This window comes from Hypanus sabinus (genome assembly GCF_030144855.1).
Source record: "Hypanus sabinus isolate sHypSab1 chromosome 1 unlocalized genomic scaffold, sHypSab1.hap1 SUPER_1_unloc_8, whole genome shotgun sequence".
Taxonomy (NCBI): Eukaryota; Metazoa; Chordata; class Chondrichthyes; order Myliobatiformes; family Dasyatidae; genus Hypanus; species Hypanus sabinus.
In genome coordinates, this window is record NW_026778915.1 from 587,176 (window position 1) to 614,753 (window position 27,578).

General features: G+C 51.0%; 1 protein-coding gene across 5 annotated transcripts in view; it reads right to left on the reverse strand.

Annotated features, from left to right (window-relative positions):
• LOC132385419 (cell adhesion molecule 4-like) overlaps window positions 1-26,909 on the reverse strand; it is a 212,063-nt gene extending 185,154 nt beyond the window's left edge. For 2 of the 5 annotated variants that reach the window (XM_059957469.1, XM_059957467.1), the window contains exons 1-2: window positions 26,617-26,904; window positions 18,364-18,498 (exon numbers count right to left, since the gene is read on the reverse strand). The gene's annotated coding sequence lies outside the window, so the exon portion shown is untranslated. Of the gene's footprint in view, window positions 1-18,363; window positions 18,535-26,616 lie in introns of those variants that run through there. The other 3 variants (XM_059957468.1, XM_059957465.1, XM_059957466.1) reach the window with 2 other exon arrangements.
• Window positions 26,910-27,578: the final 669 nt, after the last annotated feature.

The following is a 27,578-nucleotide window of genomic DNA, read 5'->3' on the forward strand; positions in this document are numbered from 1 at the left end:
TGACATACTAATCCCTCTGTCTACACAATGTCCATATCCCTCCATTCCCCACACATTCATGTGTCTGACACACTAATCCCCTCTGTCTACACAATGTCCATATCCCTCCATTCCGCACACATTCATGTGTCTAACACAAAAATTCCCTCTGTCTACACAATGTCCATATCCCTCCATTCCCCACACATTCATCTGTCTAACACACTAATCCCCTCTGTCTACAGAATGTCCATATCCCTCCATTCCCCACACATTCATGTGTCTGACACACTAATCCCCTCTGTCTACACAATGTCCATATCTCTCCATTCCCCACACATTCATGTGTGTGTCTAACACACTAATCCCCTCTGTCTACACAATGTCCATATCCCTCCATTCCCCACATATTCATGTGTCTAACACACTAATCCCCTGTCTACACAATGTCCATATCCCTCCATTCCCCACACATTCCTGTCTGTGTCTAACACACTAATCCCCTCTGTCTACACAATGTCCATATCCCTCCATTCCCCACACATTAATGTGTCTGACACACTAATCCCCTCTGTCTACACAATGTCCATATCCCTCCATTCCCCACACATTAATGTGTCTGACACACTAATCCCCTCTGTCTACACAATGTCCATATCCCTCCATTCTGCACACATTCATGTGTCTAACACAGAAATCCCCTCTGTCTAAACAATGTCCATATCCCTCCATTCCCCACACATTCATGTGTCTAACACACAAATCCCCTCTGTCTACACAACATCCATATCCCTCCATTCTCCACACATTCATGTGTCTAACACACTAATCCCCTCTGTCCACACAATGTCCATATCCCTCCATTCCCCACACATTCATGTCTAACACACTAATCCCCTCTGTCCACACAACGTCCATATCCCTCCATTCCCCACATATTCATGTGTCTAACACACTAATCCCCTTTGTCTACACAATGTCCATATCCCTCCATTCCCCACACATTCATGTGTCTAACACACAAATCCCCTCTGTCTACACAATGTCCATATCCCTCCATTCCCCACACATTCATCTGTCTAACACACTAAACCCCTCTGTCTACACAATGTCCATATCCCTCCATTCCCCACACATTCATGTGTCTAACACACTAATCCCCTCTGTCTAGACAATGTCCATATCCCTCCATTCCCCACACATTCATCTGTCTAACACACTAAACCCCTCTGTCTACACAACGTCCATATCCCTCCATTCCCCACACATTCATGTCTGTGTCTAACACACTAATCCCCTCTGCCTACACAACGTCCATATCCCTCCATTCACCACACATTCATGTGTCTGACACACTAATCCCCTCTGTCTACACAATGTCCATATCCCTCCATTCCCCACACATTCATGTGTCTGACACACTAATCCCCTCTGTCTACACAATGTCCATATCCCTCCATTCCCCACACATTCATGTGTGTGTCTAACACACTAATCCCCTCTGTCTACACCATGTCCATATCCCTCCATTCCCCACATATTCATGTGTCTGACACACTAATCCCCTCTGTCTACACAATGTCCATATCCCTCCATTCCCCACACATTCATGTGTCTGACACAATAATCCCCTCTGTCTACACAATGTCAATATCCCTCCATTCCTCACTCATTCATGTGTCTAACACACTAATCCCCTCTGTCTACACAATGTCCATATCCCTCCATTCCCCACACATTCATGTGTGTGTCTAACACACTAATCCCCTCTGTCTACACAATGTCCATATCCCTCCATTCCCCACATATTCATGTGTCTGACACACTAATCCCCTCTGTCTACACAATGTCCATATCCCTCCATTCCCCACACATTCATGTGTCTGACACAATAATCCCCTCTGTCTACACAATGTCCATATCCCTCCATTCCTCACACATTCATGTGTCTAACACACTAATCTCCTCTGTCTACACAATGTCCATATCCCTCCATTCCCAACACATTCATGTGTGTGTCTGATACACTAATCCCCTCTGTCTACACAATGTCCATATCCCTCCATTCCCCACACATTCATGTGTCTAACACACTAATCCCCTCTGTCTACACAATGTCCATATCCCTCCATTCCCCACACATTCCTGTCTGTGTCTAACACACTAATCCCCTCTGTCTACACTGTCCATATCCCTGCAATCCCCACACATTCATGTCTGACACACTAATCCCCTCTCTCTACACAATGTCCATATCCCTCCATTCCCCACACATTCATGTGTGTGTCTGACACACTAATCCCCTCTGTCTACACAATGTCCATATCCTTCCATTCCCCACACATTCATGTGTGTGTCTGACACACTAATCCCCTCTGTCTACACAATGTCCATATCCCTCCATTCCCCACACATTCATGTGTGTGTCTGACACACTAATCCCCTCTGTCTACACAATGTCCATATCCCTCCATTCCCCACACATTCATGTGTCTAACACACAAATCCCCTCTGTCTACAAAATGTCCACATCCCTCCATTCCCCACACATTCATGTGTCTAACACACTAATCCCCTCTGTCTACACAATGTCCGTATCCCTCCATTCCCCACAGATTCATGTGTGTGTCTAACACACTAATCCCCTCTGTCTACACTGTCCATATCCCTCCATTCCCCACACATTCATGTCTGACACACTAATCCCCTCTCTCTACACAATGTCCATATCCCTTCATTCCCCACACATTCATGTGTGTGTCTGACACACTAATCCCCTCTGTCTACACAGTGTCCATATACCTCCATTCCCCACACATTCATGTGTGTGTCTGACACACTAATCCTCTCTGTCTACACAATGTCCATATCCCTCCATTCCCCACACATTCATGTGTCTAACACACAAATCCCCTCTGTCTACACAATGTCCATATCCCTCCATTCCCCACACATTCATGTGTCTAACACACTAATCCCCTCTGTCTACACAATGTCCATATCCCTCCATTCCCCACACATTCATGTGTGTGTCTGACACACAAATCCCCTCTGTCTACACAATGTCCATATCCCTCCATTCCCCACACATTCATCTGTCTAACACACTAATCCCCTCTGTCCACACAACGTCCATATCCCTCCATTCCCCACACATTCATGTGTCTAACACACTAATCCCCTCTGTCTACACAATGTCCATATCCTTCCATTCCCCACACATTCATGTGTGTGTCTGACACAGTAATCACCTCTGTCTACACAATGTCCATATCCCTCCATTCCCCACACATTCATGTGTCTGACACACTAATCCCCTCTGTCTACACAATGTCCATATCCCTCCATTCCCCAACATTCATCTGTCTAACACACTAATCCTCTCTGTCTACACAACGTCCATATCCCTCCATTCCCCACACATTCATGTGTCTAACACACTAATCCCCTCTGTCTACACAATGTCCATATCCCTCCATTCCCCACACATTCCTGTCTGTGTCTAACACACTAATCCCCTCTGTCTACACAATGTCCATATCCCTCCATTCCCCACACATTAATGTGTCTGACACTAATCCCCTCTGTCTACACAATGTTCATATCCCTCCATTCCCCACACATTAATGTGTCTGACACACTAATCCCCTCTGTCTACACAATGTCCATATCCCTCCATTCCACACACATTCATGTGCCTAACACAGAAATCCCCTCTGTCTACACAATGTCCATATCCCTCCATTCCCCACACATTCATGTGTCTAACACACAAATCCCCTCTGTCTACACAATGTCCATATCCCTCCATTCCCCACAAATTCATCTGTCTAACACACTAATCCCCTCTGTCTACACAACATCCATATCCCTCCATTCCCCACACATTCATGTGTCTAACACACTAATCCCCTCTGTCTACACAATGTCCATATAGCTCCATTCCCCACACATTCATCTGTCTAACACACTAATCCCCTCTGTCCACACAACGTCCATATCCCTCCATTCCCCACACATTCATGTGTCTAACACACTAATCCCCTGTCTACACAATGTCCATATCCCTCCATTCCCCACACATTCATCTGTCTAACACACTAAACCCCTCTGTCTACACAACGTCCATATCCCTCCATTCCGCACACATTCATGTGTGTGTCTGACATACTAATCCCTCTGTCTACACAATGTCCATATCCCTCCATTCCCCACACATTCATGTGTCTGACACACTAATCCCCTCTGTCTACACAATGTCCATATCCCTCCATTCCGCACACATTCATGTGTCTAACACAAAAATTCCCTCTGTCTACACAATGTCCATATCCCTCCATTCCCCACACATTCATCTGTCTAACACACTAATCCCCTCTGTCTACAGAATGTCCATATCCCTCCATTCCCCACACATTCATGTGTCTGACACACTAATCCCCTCTGTCTACACAATGTCCATATCTCTCCATTCCCCACACATTCATGTGTGTGTCTAACACACTAATCCCCTCTGTCTACACAATGTCCATATCCCTCCATTCCCCACATATTCATGTGTCTAACACACTAATCCCCTGTCTACACAATGTCCATATCCCTCCATTCCCCACACATTCCTGTCTGTGTCTAACACACTAATCCCCTCTGTCTACACAATGTCCATATCCCTCCATTCCCCACACATTAATGTGTCTGACACACTAATCCCCTCTGTCTACACAATGTCCATATCCCTCCATTCCCCACACATTAATGTGTCTGACACACTAATCCCCTCTGTCTACACAATGTCCATATCCCTCCATTCTGCACACATTCATGTGTCTAACACAGAAATCCCCTCTGTCTAAACAATGTCCATATCCCTCCATTCCCCACACATTCATGTGTCTAACACACAAATCCCCTCTGTCTACACAACATCCATATCCCTCCATTCTCCACACATTCATGTGTCTAACACACTAATCCCCTCTGTCCACACAATGTCCATATCCCTCCATTCCCCACACATTCATGTCTAACACACTAATCCCCTCTGTCCACACAACGTCCATATCCCTCCATTCCCCACATATTCATGTGTCTAACACACTAATCCCCTTTGTCTACACAATGTCCATATCCCTCCATTCCCCACACATTCATGTGTCTAACACACAAATCCCCTCTGTCTACACAATGTCCATATCCCTCCATTCCCCACACATTCATCTGTCTAACACACTAAACCCCTCTGTCTACACAATGTCCATATCCCTCCATTCCCCACACATTCATGTGTCTAACACACTAATCCCCTCTGTCTAGACAATGTCCATATCCCTCCATTCCCCACACATTCATCTGTCTAACACACTAAACCCCTCTGTCTACACAACGTCCATATCCCTCCATTCCCCACACATTCATGTCTGTGTCTAACACACTAATCCCCTCTGCCTACACAACGTCCATATCCCTCCATTCACCACACATTCATGTGTCTGACACACTAATCCCCTCTGTCTACACAATGTCCATATCCCTCCATTCCCCACACATTCATGTGTCTGACACACTAATCCCCTCTGTCTACACAATGTCCATATCCCTCCATTCCCCACACATTCATGTGTGTGTCTAACACACTAATCCCCTCTGTCTACACCATGTCCATATCCCTCCATTCCCCACATATTCATGTGTCTGACACACTAATCCCCTCTGTCTACACAATGTCCATATCCCTCCATTCCCCACACATTCATGTGTCTGACACAATAATCCCCTCTGTCTACACAATGTCAATATCCCTCCATTCCTCACTCATTCATGTGTCTAACACACTAATCCCCTCTGTCTACACAATGTCCATATCCCTCCATTCCCCACACATTCATGTGTGTGTCTAACACACTAATCCCCTCTGTCTACACAATGTCCATATCCCTCCATTCCCCACATATTCATGTGTCTGACACACTAATCCCCTCTGTCTACACAATGTCCATATCCCTCCATTCCCCACACATTCATGTGTCTGACACAATAATCCCCTCTGTCTACACAATGTCCATATCCCTCCATTCCTCACACATTCATGTGTCTAACACACTAATCTCCTCTGTCTACACAATGTCCATATCCCTCCATTCCCAACACATTCATGTGTGTGTCTGATACACTAATCCCCTCTGTCTACACAATGTCCATATCCCTCCATTCCCCACACATTCATGTGTCTAACACACTAATCCCCTCTGTCTACACAATGTCCATATCCCTCCATTCCCCACACATTCCTGTCTGTGTCTAACACACTAATCCCCTCTGTCTACACTGTCCATATCCCTGCAATCCCCACACATTCATGTCTGACACACTAATCCCCTCTCTCTACACAATGTCCATATCCCTCCATTCCCCACACATTCATGTGTGTGTCTGACACACTAATCCCCTCTGTCTACACAATGTCCATATCCTTCCATTCCCCACACATTCATGTGTGTGTCTGACACACTAATCCCCTCTGTCTACACAATGTCCATATCCCTCCATTCCCCACACATTCATGTGTGTGTCTGACACACTAATCCCCTCTGTCTACACAATGTCCATATCCCTCCATTCCCCACACATTCATGTGTCTAACACACAAATCCCCTCTGTCTACAAAATGTCCACATCCCTCCATTCCCCACACATTCATGTGTCTAACACACTAATCCCCTCTGTCTACACAATGTCCGTATCCCTCCATTCCCCACAGATTCATGTGTGTGTCTAACACACTAATCCCCTCTGTCTACACTGTCCATATCCCTCCATTCCCCACACATTCATGTCTGACACACTAATCCCCTCTCTCTACACAATGTCCATATCCCTTCATTCCCCACACATTCATGTGTGTGTCTGACACACTAATCCCCTCTGTCTACACAGTGTCCATATACCTCCATTCCCCACACATTCATGTGTGTGTCTGACACACTAATCCTCTCTGTCTACACAATGTCCATATCCCTCCATTCCCCACACATTCATGTGTCTAACACACAAATCCCCTCTGTCTACACAATGTCCATATCCCTCCATTCCCCACACATTCATGTGTCTAACACACTAATCCCCTCTGTCTACACAATGTCCATATCCCTCCATTCCCCACACATTCATGTGTGTGTCTGACACACAAATCCCCTCTGTCTACACAATGTCCATATCCCTCCATTCCCCACACATTCATCTGTCTAACACACTAATCCCCTCTGTCCACACAACGTCCATATCCCTCCATTCCCCACACATTCATGTGTCTAACACACTAATCCCCTCTGTCTACACAATGTCCATATCCTTCCATTCCCCACACATTCATGTGTGTGTCTGACACAGTAATCACCTCTGTCTACACAATGTCCATATCCCTCCATTCCCCACACATTCATGTGTCTGACACACTAATCCCCTCTGTCTACACAATGTCCATATCCCTCCATTCCCCAACATTCATCTGTCTAACACACTAATCCTCTCTGTCTACACAACGTCCATATCCCTCCATTCCCCACACATTCATGTGTCTAACACACTAATCCCCTCTGTCTACACAATGTCCATATCCCTCCATTCCCCAGACATTCATGTGTGTGTCTGACACACTAATCCCCTCTGTCTACACAATGTCCATATCCCTCCATTCCCCACACATTCATGTGAGTGTCTGACACACTAATCCCCTCTGTCTTCACAATGTCCATATCCCTCCATTCCCCACACATTCATGTGTGTGTCTGACACACTAATCCCCTCTGTCTACACAATGTCTATATCCCTCCATTCCCCACACATTCATGTGTGTGTCTGACACACTAATCCCCTCTGTCTACACAATGTCCATATCCCTCCATTCCCCACACATTCATGTGTGTGTCTGACACACTAATCCCCTCTGTCTACACAATGTCCATATCCCTCCATTCCCCACACATTCATGTGTGTGTCTGACACACTAATCCCCTCTGTCTACACAATGTCCATATCCCTCCATTCCCCACACATTCATGTGAGTGTCTGACACACTAATCCCCTCTGTCTACACAATGTCCATATCCCTCCATTCCCCACACATTCATGTGTGTGTCTGACACACTAATCCCCTCTGTCTACACAATGTCCATATCCCTCCATTCCCCACACATTCATGTGAGTGTCTGACACACTAATCCCCTCTGTCTACACAATGTCCATATCCCTCCATTCCCCACACATTCATGTGTGTGTCTAACACACTAATCCCCTCTGTCTTCACAATGTCCATATCCCCCCATTCCCCACACATTCATGTGTCTAACACACTAAATCCCCTCTGTCTACACAATGTCCATATCCCTCCATTCCCCACACATTCATGTGTCTAACACACTAATCCCCTCTGTCTTCACAATGTCCATATCCCTCCATTCCCCACACATTCATGTGTCTAACACACTAATCCCCTCTGTCTATACAATGTCCGTATCCCTCCATTCCTCACAATATCAAGTGTCTAACACACTGTGGGAGGGGGTGAGTAGGGAATTCTGTTGGGGGTGAGGAGGGAGCTCTGTAGGAGAGGGTGAGATGTGATCACTGTGGGAGGGGGTTTGTGATCGCTGTGGGAGGGGGTGAGGAGGGAATTCTGTGGGAGGGGGTGAGCTCTGATCACCGTGGGAGGGGGTGAGGAGGGAATTCTATTGGAGGGGTGAGATGTGATCTCTGTGGGAGGGGGTTTGTGATCGCTGTGGGAGGGGGTGAGGAGGGAATTCTTTTGGAGGGGTGAGCTGTGATCGCTGTGGGAGGGGGTGAGGAGGGACTGTTGTGGGAGGGGGTGAGGAAGGAATTCTGTGGGGGGGTGAGCTGTGATCGCTGTGGGAGGGTGTGAGGAGGGACTGTTGTGGGAGGGGGTGAGGAAGGAATTCTGTGGAGGGGTGAGCTGTGATCGCTGTGGGAGGGGGTGAGGAGGGACTGCTGTGGGAGGGGGTGAGGAAGAAATTGTTTGGGTGGGTGAGCTGTGATCGCTGTGGGACGAGTGATAAGGAGGGAGTGCCAGGCTGTAGGAGGGAGCTGAGGTAATGTCAGGGATAAATTCATGTTTCAGATATTCTCCTTCAATGCTTCCTGACGGAGCTGTCAGATCTTTAACATCTGTTTCCAAACATAACAGGAGTCAAAGTGTCACAGCCTCTCCAAGGCAGGATTTCAGCTCACTGACACAAGACACAACAGTGATACAAAACATATGATCTGGAAATTTAACATCAGTGATCCCTCAAAAAGCAATCTATATGCTAAAGAGCTAACATTTTGATCTAGGCTGCGTCCCCACAGTGATCACACCAATCGCTGCTTAAACGCTTGGACGGGGCAGGAGATGTAAACACTCTGGGGGTCGACAGCTCCCTATTCACCGCCCCTCCCTCAGTGCTCCCTCCATCCCCTCCCTCAGTGCTCCCTCTTCATCCCCTCCCTCAGTGATCCCTCCTCATCACCTCCCTCAGAGATCCCTCCTCATCCCCGCCCTCAGTGATCCCTCCTCATCCCTGCCCTCAGTGCTCCCTCTTCATCCCCTCCCTCAGTGCTCCCTCTTCATCCCCTCCCTCAGTGATCCCTCCTCATCCCCTCAGTGATCCCTCCTCATCCCCTCCCTCAGCGCTCCCTCTTCATCCCCTCCCTCAGTGATCCCTCTTCATCCCCTCCCTCAGTGATCCCTCCTCATCCCTCCCTCAGTGATCCCTCTTCATCCCCTCCCTCAGCGCTCCCTCTTCATCCCCTCCCTCAGTGATCCCTCTTCATCCCCTCCCTCAGTGATCCCTCCTCATCCCTCCCTCAGCGCTCCCTATTCACCGCCCCTCCCTCAGTGCTCCCTCTTCATCCCCTCCCTCAGATCCATCCTCATCCCCTCCCTCTGCGCTCCCTCCTCATCACCTCCCAGTGATCCCTCCTCATTCCCTCATCTCCTCCCACAGCGCTCCCTCCTCATCCCTCCCTGTGATCCCTCCTCATCCCCTCCCTCAGTGCTCCCTCCTCATCCCCTCAGAGATCCCTCCTCATCCCCTCCCACAGCGCTCCCTCTTCATCCCTCCCTCAGCGCTCCCTCTTCATCACCTCCCTCAGTGATCCCTCCTCATCCCCTCCCTCATCTCCCACAGCGCTCCCTCCTCATCCCTCCCTCAGTGATCCCTCCTCATCACCTCTGTGTGTGATGGACGGTGAGTGTGATGGGCGGTGTGTGTGATGGACGGTGAGTGTGATGGACGGTGTGTGTGATGGGCGGTGAGTGTGATGGACGGTGTGTGTGATGGATGGTGTGTGTGATGGACGGTGTGTGTGATGGGATGGGGTGTGTGTGATGGACGGTGTGTGTGATGGACGGTGTGTGTGATGGACGGTGTGTGTGATGGACGGTGTGTGTGATGGGATGGGGTGTGTGTGATGGACGGTGTGTGTGATGGGCGGTGTGTGTGATGGGATGGTGTGTGTGATGGACGGTGAGTGTGATGGACGGTGTGTGTGATGGACGGTGTTTGTGATGGACAGTGTGTGATGGACAGTGTGTGATGGACGGTGTGTGTGATGGACGGTGTGTGTGATGGACGGTGTGTGTGATGGACGGTGTGTGTGATGGGCGGTGTGTGTGATGGACGGTGTGTGTGATGGACGGTGTGTGTGATGGACGGTGTGTGTGATGGACGGTGTGTGTGATGGGCGGTGTGTGTGATGGACGGTGTGTGTGATGGACGGTGTGTGTGATGGACGGTGTGTGTGATGGACGGTGTGTGTGATGGGCGGTGTGTGTGATGGACGGTGTGTGTGATGGACGGTGTGTGTGATGGACGGTGTGTGTGATGGACAGTGTGTGATGGGACGGTGTGTGTGATGGGACGGTGTGTGTGATGGACGGTGTTTGTGATGGACAGTGTGTGATGGACGGTGTGTGTGATGGACGGTGTGTGTGATGGACGGTGTGTGTGATGGACGGTGTGTGTGATGGACGGTGTGTGTGATGGACGGTGTGTGTGATGGACGGTGTGTGTGATGGGCGGTGTGTGTGATGGACGGTGTGTGTGATGGACGGTGTGTGTGATGGACAGTGTGTGTGATGGACGGTGTGTGTGATGGGCGGTGTGTGTGATGGACGGTGTGTGTGATGGACGGTGTGTGTGATGGACGGTGTGTGTGATGGACAGTGTGTGATGGGACGGTGTGTGTGATGGGACGGTGTGTGTGATGGACGGTGTTTGTGATGGACAGTGTGTGATGGACGGTGTGTGTGATGGACGGTGTGTGTGATGGACGGTGTGTGTGATGGACGGTGTGTGTGATGGACGGTGTGTGTGATGGACGGTGTGTGTGATGGACGGTGTGTGTGATGGGCGGTGTGTGTGATGGGACAGTGTGTGTGATGGACGGTGTGTGATGGACAGTGTGTGTGATGGACGGTGTGTGTGATGGGCGGTGTGTGTGATGGGCGGTGTGTGTGATGGGGCGGTGTGTGTGATGGACGGTGTGTGATGGGACGGTTTGTGATGGACGGTGTGTGATGGGCGGTGTGTGTGATGGGCGGTGTGTGTGATGGGGCGGTGTGTGTGATGGACGGTGTGTGATGGGACGGTTTGTGATGGACGGTGTGTGATGGACGGTGTGTGTGATGGACGGTGTGTGTGATGGACGGTGTGTGTGATGGACGGTGTGTGTGATGGACGGTGTGCGTCATGGACGGTGTGTGTGATGGACGGTGTGTGATGGGACGGTTTGTGATGGACGGTGTGTGATGGACGGTGTGTGTGATGGACGGTGTGTGTGATGGGACGGTTTGTGATGGACGGTGTGTGATGGACGGTGTGTGTGATGGACGGTGTGTGTGATGGACGGTGTGTGTGATGGACGGTGTGTGTGATGGACGGTGTGTGATGGGCGGTGTGTGTGATGGGACGGTGTGTGTGATGGACGGTGTGTGTGATGGATGGTGTGTGTGATGGACGGTGTGTGTGATGGATGGTGTGTGATGGGCGGTGTGTGTGATGGACGGTGTGTGTGATGGACGGTGTGTGTGATGGACGGTGTGTGTGATGGATAGTGTGTGATGGATAGTGTGTGATGGACGGTGTGTGTGATGGACGGTGTGTGATGGGCGGTGTGTGTGATGGGACGGTGTGTGTGATGGACGGTGTGTGTGATGGATGGTGTGTGATGGGCGGTGTGTGTGATGGACGGTGTGTGTGATGGACGGTGTGTGTGATGGACGGTGTGTGTGATGGATAGTGTGTGATGGATAGTGTGTGATGGACGGTGTGTGTGATGGACGGTGTGTGTGATGGACGGTGTGTGTGATGGACGGTGTGTGTGATGGATGGTGTGTGTGATGGACGGTGTTTGTGATGGGCGGTGTGTGTGATGGACGGTGTGTGTGATGGGCTGTGTGTGTGATGGACGGTGTGTGTGATGGACGGTGTGTGTGATGGATGGTGTGTGTGATGGGACGGTGTGTGTGATGGGCGGTGTGTGTGATGGACGATGTGTGTGATGGGCGGTGTGTGTGATGGACGGTGTGTGTGATGGACGGTGTGTGTGATGGACGGTGTGTGTGATGAGCGGTGTGTGTGATGGACGGTGTGTGTGATGGGCGGTGTGTGTGATGGACGGTGTGTGTGATGGACGGTGTGTGTGATGGACTGTGTTTGTGATGGACAGTGTGTGATGGACGGTGTGTGTGATGGACGGTGTGTGTGATGGGACGGTCTGTGATGGGACGGTCTGTGATGGGACGGTGTGTGTGATGGGACGGTGTGTGTGATGGGATGGGGTGTGTGTGATGGGACAGTGTGTGTGATGGGCGGTGTGTGTGATGGGACGGTGTGTGTGATGGACGGTGTGTGTGATGGGACGGTTTGTGATGGACGGTCTGTGTGATGGATGGTGTGTGTGATGGGCGGTTTGTGATGGACGGTGTGTGTGATGGACGGTGTGTGTGATGGACGGTGTGTGTGATGGACGATGTGTGATGGGCGGTGTGTGTGATGGACAGTGTGTGTGATGGACGGTGTGTGTGATGGGCGGTGTGTGTGATGGACAGTGTGTGTGATGGACGGTGTGTGTGATGGGACGGTTTGTGATGGACGGTGTGTGTGATGGACGGTGTGTGTGATGGACGGTGTGTGTGATGGGACGGTTTGTGATGGACGGTGTGTGTGATGGACGGTGTGTGTGATGGACGGTGTGTGTGATGGACGGTGTGTGTGATGGACGGTGTGTGTGATGGGACGGTTTGTGATGGACGGTGTGTGTGATGGACGGTGTGTGTGATGGACGGTGTGTGTGATGGACGGTGAGTGTGATGGGCGGTGTGTGTGATGGACGGTGTGTGTAATGGGCGGTGTGTGTGATGGACGGTGTGTGTGATGGGACGGTTTGTGATGGACGGTGTGTGATGGGCGGTGTGTGTGATGGACGGTGTGTGTGATGGGCGGTGTGTGTGATGGACGGTGTGTGTGATGGACGGTGTGTGTGATGGACGGTGTGTGTGATGGACGGTGTGTGTGATGGACGGTGTGTGTGATGGGACGGTTTGTGATGGACGGTGTGTGTGATGGACGGTGTGTGTGATGGGACGGTTTGTGATGGACGGTGTGTGTGATGGACGGTGTGTGTGATGGGCGGTGTGTGTGATGGGCGGTGTGTGTGATGGACGGTGTGTGTGATGGGATGGTGTGTGTGATGGACGGTGTGTGTGATGGACGGTGTGTGTGATGGACGGTGTGTGTGATGGACGGTGTGTGTGATGGACTGTGTGTGATGGACGGTGTGTGTGATGGACGGTGTGTGATGGGCGGTGTGTGTGATGGACGGTGTGTGTGATGGACGGTGTGTGTGATGGGATGGTGTGTGTGATGGGATGGTGTGTGTGATGGACGGTGTGTGTGATGGATGGTGTGTGTGATGGATGGGGTGTGTGTGATGGACGGTGTGTGTGATGGGCGGTGTGTGTGATGGACGGTGTGTGTGATGGACGGTGTGTGTGATGGACGGCGTGTGTGATGGGCGGTGTGTGATGGGCGGTGTGTGATGGGCGGTGTGTGTGATGGGCGGTGTGTGTGATGGACGGTGTGTGTGATGGGCGGTGTGTGTGATGGACGGTGTGTGTGATGGACGGTGTGTGTGATGGGACGGTGTGTGTGATGGGACGGTGTGTGTGATGGGCGGTGTGTGTGATGGGTGGTGTGTGTGATGGACGGTGTGTTTGATGGGCGGTGTGGGATGGGCGGTGTGTGATGGGCGGTGTGTGATGGGCGGTGTGTGATGGGCGGTGTGTGTGATGGGCGGTGTGTGTGATGGGCGGTGTGTGTGATGGGCGGTGTGTGTGATGGGTGGTGTGTGTGATGGACGGTGTGTGTGATGGGCGGTGTGTGTGATGGGCGGTGTGTGTGATGGACGGTGTGTGTGATGGGACGGTGTGTGATGGGACGGTGTGTGTGATGGGCGGTGTGTGTGATGGGCGGTGTGTGTGATGGACGGTGTGTGTGATGGGCGGTGTGTGTGATGGGACGGTGTGTGTGATGGGATGGGGTGTGTGTGATGTACGGTGTGTGTGATGGGATGGGGTGTGTGTGATGGACGGTGTGTGTGATGGACGGTGTGTGTGATGGACGGTGTGTGATGGGCGGTGTGTGTGATGGGATGGTGTGTGTGATGGGATGGTGTGTGTGATGGATGGTGTGTGTGATGGATGGTGTGTGTGATGGGACGGTTTGTGATGGACGGTGTGTGATGGGACGGTGTGTGTGATGGACGGTGTGTGTGATGGACGGTGTGTGTGATGGACGGTGTGTGTGATGGACGGTGTGTGTGATGGACGGTGTGTGATGGGCGGTGTGTGTGATGGACGGTGTGTGTGATGGACGGTGTGTGTGATGGACGGTGTGTGTGATGGACGGTGTGTGTGATGGGCGGTGTGTGTGATGGACGGTGTGTGTGATGGACGGTGTGTGTGATGGACGGTGTGTGTGATGGGACGGTGTGTGTGATGGACGTTGTGTGTGATGGACGGTGTGTGTGATGGACGGTGTGTGTGATGGACGGTGTGTGTGATGGACGGTGTGTGTGATGGACGGTGTGTGTGATGGACGGTGTGTGTGATGGACTGTGTGTGATGGACGGTGTGTGTGATGGACGGTGTGTGATGGGCGGTGTGTGTGATGGACGGTGTGTGTGATGGACGGTGTGTGTGATGGGATGGTGTGTGTGATGGGATGGTGTGTGTGATGGACGGTGTGTGTGATGGATGGTGTGTGTGATGGATGGGGTGTGTGTGATGGACGGTGTGTGTGATGGGCGGTGTGTGTGATGGACGGTGTGTGTGATGGACGGTGTGTGTGATGGACGGCGTGTGTGATGGGCGGTGTGTGATGGGCGGTGTGTGATGGGCGGTGTGTGTGATGGGCGGTGTGTGTGATGGACGGTGTGTGTGATGGGCGGTGTGTGTGATGGACGGTGTGTGTGATGGACGGTGTGTGTGATGGACGGTGTGTGTGATGGACGGTGTGTGTGATGGACGGTGTGTGTGATGGACGGTGTGTGTGATGGACGGTGTGCGTGATGGACGGTGTGTGTGATGGGACGGTGTGTGTGATGGGACGGTGTGTGTGATGGGCGGTGTGTGTGATGGGTGGTGTGTGTGATGGACGGTGTGTTTGATGGGCGGTGTGTGATGGGCGGTGTGTGTGATGGGCGGTGTGTGATGGGACGGTGTGTGATGGGACGGTGTGTGTGATGGGATGGGGTGTGTGTGATGTACGGTGTGTGTGATGGGATGGGGTGTGTGTGATGGACGGTGTGTGTGATGGACGGTGTGTGTGATGGACGGTGTGTGATGGGCGGTGTGTGTGATGGGATGGTGTGTGTGATGGGATGGTGTGTGTGATGGATGGTGTGTGTGATGGATGGTGTGTGTGATGGGACGGTTTGTGATGGACGGTGTGTGATGGGACGGTGTGTGTGATGGACGGTGTGTGTGATGGACGGTGTGTGTGATGGACGGTGTGTGTGATGGACGGTGTGTGTGATGGACGGTGTGTGATGGGCGGTGTGTGTGATGGACGGTGTGTGTGATGGACGGTGTGTGTGATGGACGGTGTGTGTGATGGACGGTGTGTGTGATGGGCGGTGTGTGTGATGGACGGTGTGTGTGATGGACGGTGTGTGTGATGGACGGTGTGTGTGATGGGACGGTGTGTGTGATGGACGTTGTGTGTGATGGACGGTGTGTGTGATGGACGGTGTGTGTGATGGACGGTGTGTGTGATGTACGGTGTGTGTGATGGACGGTGTGTGTGATGGGCGGTGTGTGTGATGGGACGGTGTGTGATGGGCGGTGTGTGTGATGGACGGTGTGTGTGATGGACGGTGTGTGTGATGGACGGTGTGTGTGATGGACGGTGTGTGATGGGCGGTGTGTGTGATGGACGGTGTGTGTGATGGACGGTGTGTGTGATGGGATGGTGTGTGTGATGGGCGGTGTGTGATGGACGGTGTGTGTGATGGACGGTGTGTGATGGACGGTGTGTGTGATGGACGGTGTGTGTGATGGACGGTGAGTGTGATGGACGGTGTGTGTGATGGACGGTGTGTGTGATGGACGGTGTGTGTGATGGACGGTGTGTGTGATGGACGGTGTGTGTGATGGACGGTGAGTGTGATGGACGGTGTGTGTGATGGACGGTGTGTGTGATGGACGGTGTGCGTGATGGACAGTGTGCGTGATGGACGGTGTGTGTGATGGGCGGTGTGTGTGATGGGATGGTGTGTGTGATGGACGGTGTGTGTGATGGATGGTGTGTGTGATGGATGGGGTGTGTGTGATGGACGGTGTGTGTGATGGGCGGTGTGTGTGATGGACGGTGTGTGTGATGGACGGTGTGTGTGATGGACGGTGTGTGTGATGGACGGCGTGTGTGATGGGCGGTGTGTGATGGGCGGTGTGTGATGGGCGGTGTGTGATGGGCGGTGTGTGTGATGGGCGGTGTGTGTGATGGACGGTGTCTGTGATGGGCGGTGTGTGTGATGGACGGTGTGTGTGATGGACGGTGTGTGTGATGGGACGGTGTGTGTGATGGGCGGTGTGTGTGATGGGCGGTGTGTGTGATGGACGGTGTGTTTGATGGGCGGTGTGGGATGGGCGGTGTGTGATGGGCGGTGTGTGATGGGCGGTGTGTGATGGGCGGTGTGTGTGATGGGCGGTGTGTGATGGGACGGTGTGTGTGATGGGCGGTGTGTGTGATGGGCGGTGTGTGTGATGGACGGTGTGTGTGATGGGCGGTGTGTGTGATGGGACGGTGTGTGTGATGGGATGGGGTGTGTGTGATGGACGGTGTGTGTGATGGGATGGGGTGTGTGTGATGGACGGTGTGTGTGATGGACGGTGTGTGTGATGGACGGTGTGTGATGGGCGGTGTGTGTGATGGGATGGTGTGTGTGATGGGATGGTGTGTGTGATGGATGGTGTGTGTGATGGATGGTGTGTGTGATGGGACGGTTTGTGATGGACGGTGTGTGATGGGACGGTGTGTGTGATGGACGGTGTGTGTGATGGACGGTGTGTGAGATGGACGGTGTGTGTGATGGACGGTGTGTGTGATGGACGGTGTGTGATGGGACGGTGTGTGTGATGGATGGTGTGTGTGATGGATGGTGTGTGATGGGACGGTGTGTGATGGACGGTGTGTGTGATGGACGGTGTGTGTGATGGACGGTGTGTGTGATGGACGGTGTGTGATGGACGGTGTGTAATGGACGGTTTGTGATGGGACGGTGTGTGATGGACGGTGTGTGTGATGGACGGTGTGTGTGATGGATGGTGTGTGTGATGGACGGTGTGTGATGGGACGGTGTGTGTGATGGATGGTGTGTGATGGGACGGTGTGTGTGATGGATGGTGTGTGTGATGGATGGTGTGTGATGGGACGGTGTGTGATGGACGGTGTGTGTGATGGACGGTGTGTGTGATGGACGGTGTGGGTGATGGACGGTGTGTGATGGACGGTGTGTAATGGACGGTTTGTGATGGGACGGTGTGTGATGGACGGTGTGTGTGATGGATGGTGTGTGTGATGGACGGTGTGTGATGGGACGGTTTGTGATGGACGGTTTGTGATGGGACGGTGTGTGATGGACGGTGTGTGATGGGACGGTGTGTGTGATGGACGGTGTGTGATGGGACGGTGTGTGATGGACGGTGTGTGTGATGGACGGTGTGTGTGATGGACGGTGTGTGTGATGGACGGTGTCTGTAATGGGCTGGTCTGTAATGGGCCGGTCTGTAATGTCCTGGTGTGACTCTGAGGTTTTGACTCTCCTCACCTTGTAGTTGTTTTTTCTCTCTGAACCAGCGGATCCGGGCAGCAGGTTTGCTCCGCGGGACTGTGCATTCAAGCTCCACCTCACTCTTCTCTCTGGCCGGCTCCCCCAGCACCTCGACCACTGGCTTTGGAGGCACTGCAAGTATGGGTTTTGAAAATTAGTCTCGATAAAGTTCCAGGCATTCAACCCAACTCTGGAACAGAGCCATTGAGACAATGCTGTCCCTCCCCCACCCACCGACACTGATATCTCTCCACATTCCTACCTCATCACCCCCCCCCCCCCCCGATTATTACCCTCAGCCACGTTACGTGTTTCCCGCTTCCCTGGGTGGGGGTTAGTCATATCCACCCCACTGCCTGTCCCTCAGAACTCCCCTCCCCACCTCTCCTCCTACAGGTCAGGAGTGTGATAGGACACCCCCGCTTCCCTGGGTGGGGGTTAGTCATATCCACCCCACTGCCTGTCCCTCAGAACTCCCCTCCCCACCTCTCCTCCTACAGGTCAGGAGTGTGATAGGACACCCCCGCTTCCCTGGGTGGGGGTGCGTCATATCCACCCCACTGCCTGTCCCTCAGAACTCCCCTCCCCACCTCTCCTCCTACAGGTCAGGAGTGTGATAGGACACCCCCGCTTCCCTGGGTGGGGGTTAGTCATATCCACCCCACTGCCTGTCCCTCAGAACTCCCCTCCCCACCTCTCCTCCTACAGGTCAGGAGTGTGATAGGACACCCCCGCTTCCCTGGGTGGGGGTGCGTCATATCCACCCCACTGCCTGTCCCTCAGAACTCCCCTCCCCACCTCTCCTCCTACAGGTCAGGAGTGTGATAGGACACCCCCGCTTCCCTGGGTGGGGGTTAGTCATATCCACCCCACTGCCTGTCCCTCAGAACTCCCCTCCCCACCTCTCCTCCTACAGGTCAGGAGTGTGATAGGACACCCCCGCTTCCCTGGGTGGGGGTGCATCATATCCACCCCACTGCCTGTCCCTCAGAACTCCCCTCCCCACCTCTCCTCCTACAGGTCAGGAGTGTGATAGGACACCCCCGCTTCCCTGGGTGGGGGTGCGTCATATCCACCCCACTGCCTGTCCCTCAGAACTCCCCTCCCCACCTCTCCTCCTACAGGTCAGGAGTGTGATAGGACACCCCCGCTTCCCTGGGTGGGGGTGCGTCATATCCACCCCACTGCCTGTCCCTCAGAACTCCCCTCCCCACCTCTCCTCCTACAGGTCAGGAGTGTGATAGGACACCCCCGCTTCCCTGGGTGGGGGTTAGTCATATCCACCCCACTGCCTGTCCCTCAGAACTCCCCTCCCCACCTCTCCTCCTACAGGTCAGGAGTGTGATAGGACACCCCCGCTTCCCTGGGTGGGGGTTAGTCATATCCACCCCACTGCCTGTCCCTCAGAACTCCCCTCCCCACCTCTCCTCCTACAGGTCAGGAGTGTGATAGGACACCCCCGCTTCCCTGGGTGGGGGTGCGTCATATCCACCCCACTGCCTGTCCCTCAGAACTCCCCTCCCCACCTCTCCTCCTACAGGTCAGGAGTGTGATAGGACACCCCCGCTTCCCTGGGTGGGGGTGCATCATATCCACCCCACTGCCTGTCCCTCAGAACTCCCCTCCCCACCTGTCCTCCTACAGGTCAGGAGTGTGATAGGACACCCCTGCTTCCCTGGGTGGGGGTTAGTCATATCCACCCCACTGCCTGTCCCTCAGAACTCCCCTCCCCACCTCTCCTCCTACAGGTCAGGAGTGTGATAGGACACCCCCGCTTCCCTGGGTGGGGGTGCGTCATATCCACCCCACTGCCTGTCCCTCAGAACTCCCCTCCCCACCTCTCCTCCTACAGGTCAGGAGTGTGATAGGACACCCCCGCTTCCCTGGGTGGGGGTGCGTCATATCCACCCCACTGCCTGTCCCTCAGAACTCCCCTCCCCACCTCTCCTCCTACAGGTCAGGAGTGTGATAGGACACCCCCGCTTCCCTGGGTGGGGGTGCGTCATATCCACCCCACTGCCTGTCCCTCAGAACTCCCCTCCCCACCTCTCCTCCTACAGGTCAGGAGTGTGATAGGACACCCCCGCTTCCCTGGGTGGGGGTGCGTCATATCCACCCCACTGCCTGTCCCTCAGAACTCCCCTCCCCACCTCTCCTCCTACAGGTCAGGAGTGTGATAGGACACCCCCGCTTCCCTGGGTGGGGGTGCATCATATCCACCCCACTGCCTGTCCCTCAGAACTCCCCTCCCCACCTCTCCTCCTACAGGTCAGGAGTGTGATAGGACACCCCCGCTTCCCTGGGTGGGGGTGCGTCATATCCACCCCACTGCCTGTCCCTCAGAACTCCCCTCCCCACCTCTCCTCCTACAGGTCAGGAGTGTGATAGGACACCCCCGCTTCCCTGGGTGGGGGTGCGTCATATCCACCCCACTGCCTGTCCCTCAGAACTCCCCTCCCCACCTCTCCTCCTACAGGTCAGGAGTGTGATAGGACACCCCCGCTTCCCTGGGTGGGGGTTAGTCATATCCACCCCACTGCCTGTCCCTCAGAACTCCCCTCCCCACCTCTCCTCCTACAGGTCAGGAGTGTGATAGGACACCCCCGCTTCCCTGGGTGGGGGTGCGTCATATCCACCCCACTGCCTGTCCCTCAGAACTCCCCTCCCCACCTCTCCTCCTACAGGTCAGGAGTGTGATAGGACACCCCCGCTTCCCTGGGTGGGGGTGCGTCATATCCACCCCACTGCCTGTCCCTCAGAACTCCCCTCCCCACCTCTCCTCCTACAGGTCAGGAGTGTGATAGGACACCCGCGCTTCCCTGGGTGGGGGTGCGTCATATCCACCCCACTGCCTGTCCCTCAGAACTCCCCTCCCCACCTCTCCTCCTACAGGTCAGGAGTGTGATAGGACACCCCCGCTTCCCTGGGTGGGGCTTAGTCATATCCACCCCACTGCCTGTCCCTCAGAACTCCCCTCCCCACCTCTCCTCCTACAGGTCAGGAGTGTGATAGGACACCCCCGCTTCCCTGGGTGGGGGTTAGTCATATCCACCCCACTGCCTGTCCCTCAGAACTCCCCTCCCCACCTCTCCTCCTACAGGTCAGGAGTGTGATAGGACACCCCCGCTTCCCTGGGTGGGGGTTAGTCATATCCACCCCACTGCCTGTCCCTCAGAACTCCCCTCCCCACCTCTCCTCCTACAGGTCAGGAGTGTGATAGGACACCCCCGCTTCCCTGGGTGGGGGTTAGTCATATCCACCCCACTGCCTGTCCCTCAGAACTCCCCTCCCCACCTCTCCTCCTACAGGTCAGGAGTGTGATAGGACACCCCCGCTTCCCTGGGTGGGGGTGCGTCATATCCACCCCACTGCCTGTCCCTCAGAACTCCCCTCCCCACCTCTCCTCCTACAGGTCAGGAGTGTGATAGGACACCCCCATTCTTGAGAATCTGAACTCTGCCTGTGCCGAGCCTCCTGCTGGATCATACAGTAACCGGCCAGCCCCCAGAAACATCCTCTTCCTCCTCCAGTCCGCAGTGCGGTTGCTCTGACAAACCCCACACCCCTCTGCAGCAGTAAAACCATCACCAGCGGCTGGCCGCACTGGGAAATCTGCCGGCCAGTCCTTCACTCGGCCTCCCTCCTTCCCCACACGGCCCGTGGGAGCTCTGCCCCACACAGACTGCAGTGCTTCAGGGGGTGTCTCCCCTCCCACCCCTATCCTCCCAAGAGGAGCAAGGGGGAGGGAGGAGTGATAAATGTTAGTTTGGACCAGATCCTATCAATGAGTCGACACAGGAATTTCTCTTTCCACATTTACAGAATCACACACACACACACACACACACACACACACACTCACACACACACTCACACACACAGACACACACACACACACTCACACACACAGACACACACACACACACAGACACACACACACACACACTCACACACACAGACACACACACACACACTCACACACACAGACACACACACACACACTCACACACACACACACACACACAGACACACACACACACTCACACACACACACTCACACACACAGACACACACACACACACTCACACACACACTCACACACACACTCACACACACACACTCACACACACACACAGACACACACACACTCACACACACAGACACACACACACACACAGACACACACACTCACACACACATACACTCACACACACAGACACACACACACACTCACACACACACACTCACACACACAGACACACACACACACGCACACACACACACATACACACACGCACACACACACACTCACACACACAGACACACACACACACACACTCACACACACAGACACACACACACACAGACACACACTCACACTCACACACACATACACACACACACGCACACACACACACATACACACACGCACACACACGCACACACACACACGCACACACACACGCACACACACACACACACATATACAGACACGCAACACATACACATAGACATGCACATAAATTCAGACAGACACACAGAGATAGACTCACACACACTACACTGACAAATACACACACACATTCACACACACACACACACACACAGACACACACACACACTCACACACACACACTCACACACACAGACACACACACACACACTCACACACACACTCACACACACACTCACACACACACACTCACACACACACACAGACACACACACACTCACACACACAGACACACACACACACACAGACACACACACTCACAAACACATACACTCACACACACAGACACACACACACACTCACACACACACACTCACACACACAGACACACACACACACGCACACACACACACATACACACACGCACACACACACACTCACACACACAGACACACACACACACACACTCACACACACAGACACACACACACACAGACACACACTCACACTCACACACACATACACACACACACGCACACACACACACATACACACACGCACACACACGCACACACACACACGCACACACACACGCACACACACACACACACATATACAGACACGCAACACATACACATAGACATGCACATAAATTCAGACAGACACACAGAGATAGACTCACACACACTACACTGACAAATACACACACACATTCACACACACATAAACACAAACACACACACACACACACACACACACACACAGGCCACACACATACACTCATATACACACACGCACACTCATTCTCACACACACACACTGACACACACACACTCACACACACACACACTGACATACACACACACTCACACACACACACTCATTCTCACACACACACTCACACTGACACACACTCACACACACACGATCCATTCAGCAGTCTTATCACGGTTGGAAAGAAGCTGTTCCCAAATCTGACCGTACTAATCTTCATGCTCCTGAACCTTCTCCCAGAGGGAAGAGGGACAAAAAGTGTGTTGGCTGGGTGGGTCGTGTCCTTGATTATCCTGGCAGCACTGCTCCGACAGCGTGCGGTGTAAAGTGAGTCCAAGGACAGAAGATTGATGTGTGTGATGTGCAGGGCTATCTTCTGCAGCTTCTTCCGGACTTGGACAGGACAACTTCCATACCTGGTTGTGACGCACCCTAGAAGAATGCTTTCTACGGTGCACCTATAAAAATTAGTGAGGGTTTTAGGGATAGGCCAAATTTCTTCAGCTTTCTCAGGAAGTAAAGGCACTGGTGGGCCTTCTTGGCAGTGGACTCTGCTTGGTTAGACCAAGTCAGGTCATTTGTGATATTCACCCTGAGGAACTTAAAGCTTTTGACCTGTTCTACCTGCACACCACCGATGTAGATGGGTCGTGTGGTCCTTTATTCCTTCTGAAGTCAACAACCAATTCCTCCGTCTTGCTGACGTTGAGGGATAGGTTATTGTCTTCGCACCATGCCACCAGGTTCTTAATTTCCTCTCTGTACTCAGACTCATCATTACACATGATACAGCCTACAATTGTGGTGACATCAGCAAACTTATATATTGAGTTTGATGGAAACTTGGCTACACAATCATGGGTGTACAGTGAGTACAGCAGGGGGTTGAGTACACAGCCTTGTGGGACACCGGTGCTCAGAGTGATTGTAGAGGAGAGCTTGTCCCCTATCTTTACAGCCTGGGTCCTGTCTGTGAGGGAGTTGAAGATCCAGCTGCAGATCTGAGTGCTAAGACCCAGGTTCCAGAGCTTATTTGGAATGATGGTGTTAAAGGCATACCCCATCTTTTCTCAAAATCAAACACAGGTTCAAGGTTTTGACTTCTAGTTTTCTCCAAACTAAGACACAGCATCACTTGAGAGAACCGTTGTGACAGAGTGGGAGCCGACGTATCCTTCCACTTCAACAGAATGGCCCTCCTAGCTATCAATGTAACAAACGTAATAACATGTTGGTCAGACAAAGAAATACCACGGATATTTTGAGGTATTATTCCAAAGAGCACAGTTAATTGGTTAGGTTGTAAATTAATTTTAAGTGCTTTAGAAATTGTAGAAAAAACTGACTTCCAGAACTGTTCCAGCGTAGAACATGACCAGAACATGTGTGTCAGTGTAGCTGTCTCAGTTTTACATCTATCACAATAACTATCAACATCAGGAAACACTTTAGACAATCTCTCCTTTGTCAAATAGTAACAATGTACAATTTTAAATTGAATCAGTGAATGACTAGCGCAGATTGAAGAGGAGTTAACCAGCTTCAGAATCCGCATCCAGTCTTCCGTCATAAAAGTCAAATTAAATTCCTTTTCCCAATCTTGTTTAATCTTAAAGAAAGGGCGCTTATCCCATTGTAATAATAAATTATAAATTCTTCCAGTGGAACCCTTCACCAAAGGGTTCATATTCATAATAGTATCTAACAGGTTGGCATCCAATATGCAAGGAAAATTACTTAAATAGTTTTGTAAGGAATGTCTAACTTGAAGGTATTGCAAAAAGTGAGTCCCAAAGAGAATATTTATCAACTAATTGTTCAAAAGACATCAGTCTAGCTTTTTTAAATAGATCCAAAAAAGAATTAATACCTTTACTTTTCCAAAGTAAAAAAATGGATCACTCAAAGAAGACTTAAAAAAATAATTTCGATAAATTAAACTACAAAGTTCAAATGTTTTAAGATTAAAAAAATTACAGAACTGGAGCCAAATTTGTAAAGAATACTTAATCACAGGGTATAAATTTAAGTTAGCAACTTTAGCTAATTGTATATGTGGAGCAGCTCCCAATAATGAGGTTAAATAAAACTGTTTCACAGCTTTCAATTCCAAATCTACCCAAATTGGCCACTCGTTCTTATCAACCCAATGTAACCAAAAGGACGTATATCGCACGTTAACAGCCCAGTCATACATTCTCAGATTCGGCAAGGCAAGACCTCAATCCTCTTTTAATTTTTGTAAGTGACATTTACCAATTCTTGGTCTTTTATCAATCCAAATAAAAGATGAGATAATAGAATCAATTCAATCAAAAAACAGGGATATTCTGAAATAAATATAAACATTTTGGTAAAATCATCATTTTGATGCATATGGATGCGGTCAGCAAGTGAAAACATAAGTGGGTTCCATCTGCTAAATAAATACTTCATCGAATCAACCAAGGGAACAAAATTAGCTTTATAAAGATGTTTTTTAGTGATTATAATGCCTAGATATCTAAAGGAATCCGTAACTTTGAAAGGAGTATTATTATATATAGAAACAGATTAATTTAAAGGAAACAATTCATTTTTATTAAAATTTATTTTATATCCTGAAAAATCTCCAAATTCTTTAAATAATTTTAGCAAGGCAGGGATAGATTCCTCGGGATTGGATATATAAACCAGTAAATCATCAGCGTAAAGAGAAATCTTGTGAATGGTCTCATTCACAAGAATCCCATGAATATTTCCAGTTTCACAAAGAGCAATAGCAAGGGGTTCTAATACTAAGTTAAATAACAATGGACTCAATGGACAACCTTGTCTTGTCCCCCATGATAGCTGAAAAAAAGGGATCTACAGTAATTAGTAATAACAGTAGCAATAGGAGTTTTATATATCATTCTAATCCAATTATTAAAATTAACACCAAAACCAAATTTCTCTAAAACATTAAATAAATATTTCCATTCAACTCGATTGAACACTTTTTCAGCATCCAAAGAGATGACACTGTGGTGAACTACATATACCTGTCTGGACACGCCCCCCTCCCCGCTGACTGCTCCTGTGGCTCCTCCCACGGATCCCGGTATAAAGGCGATTGGGGACTCCGCCCCGGCCTGTCTCCAGGATGCAGTGTGGTGGTCAATTGCTGCTTGTTCTTTCTTCCAGCCAATAAAAGCCTATATCTCGCCTCACATCTCCGAGAGTTATTGATGGTGCATCAGACGCATTGTGGAGTTTTAAAAGAAGACGAGTATATAATGTTAAATAATCTCCGAACATTTGAAAAGGAATAACGACCCTTTATAAAGCCAGTTTGATTTTTAAAAATAATTTTCCCAAAAATATTTTCCCACCGATTGGCCATTATCTTTGAGAGGATCTTAGCATCAACATTCAGTAATGAAATAGGTCTGTATGAGGCACAATCAGTAGGATCTTTATCCTTTTTAAGAATTAAAGAAATAGAAGCCTCATAAAAAGTAAAGAGTAAATCACCTTTCACAAGAGTCCTTAAACATTTCCTACATATACAAAGAGAGCAATTTTCCAATTTTTAAAATAATTCTACTGGGTTGCCATCAAGTCCAGGAGCCTTACCGGATTGCATTGAAAAAATAGCTTCATGAATTTCGGATTCAGTAATTTGGGCATCAAGAGTTTTTAATCCTCAGCAGAAATTTGAGGAAAAGCAATCTTCCGTAAAAAAGCGTTTATTTTAGAAGAATCTACTGGAAATTCACACACACACTCACACACACACACACTCACACACACCACACTCACATACACACACACACACACTCACACACACACTCACATACACACACACAGACAGTCACAAACACACACACTCACACTCATTCACACACACACACACACTCACACACACTCACATACACACACACAGACAGTCACAAACACACACACACTCACACTCATTCACACACACACACACTCATACTCACACACAATCACACACATACAT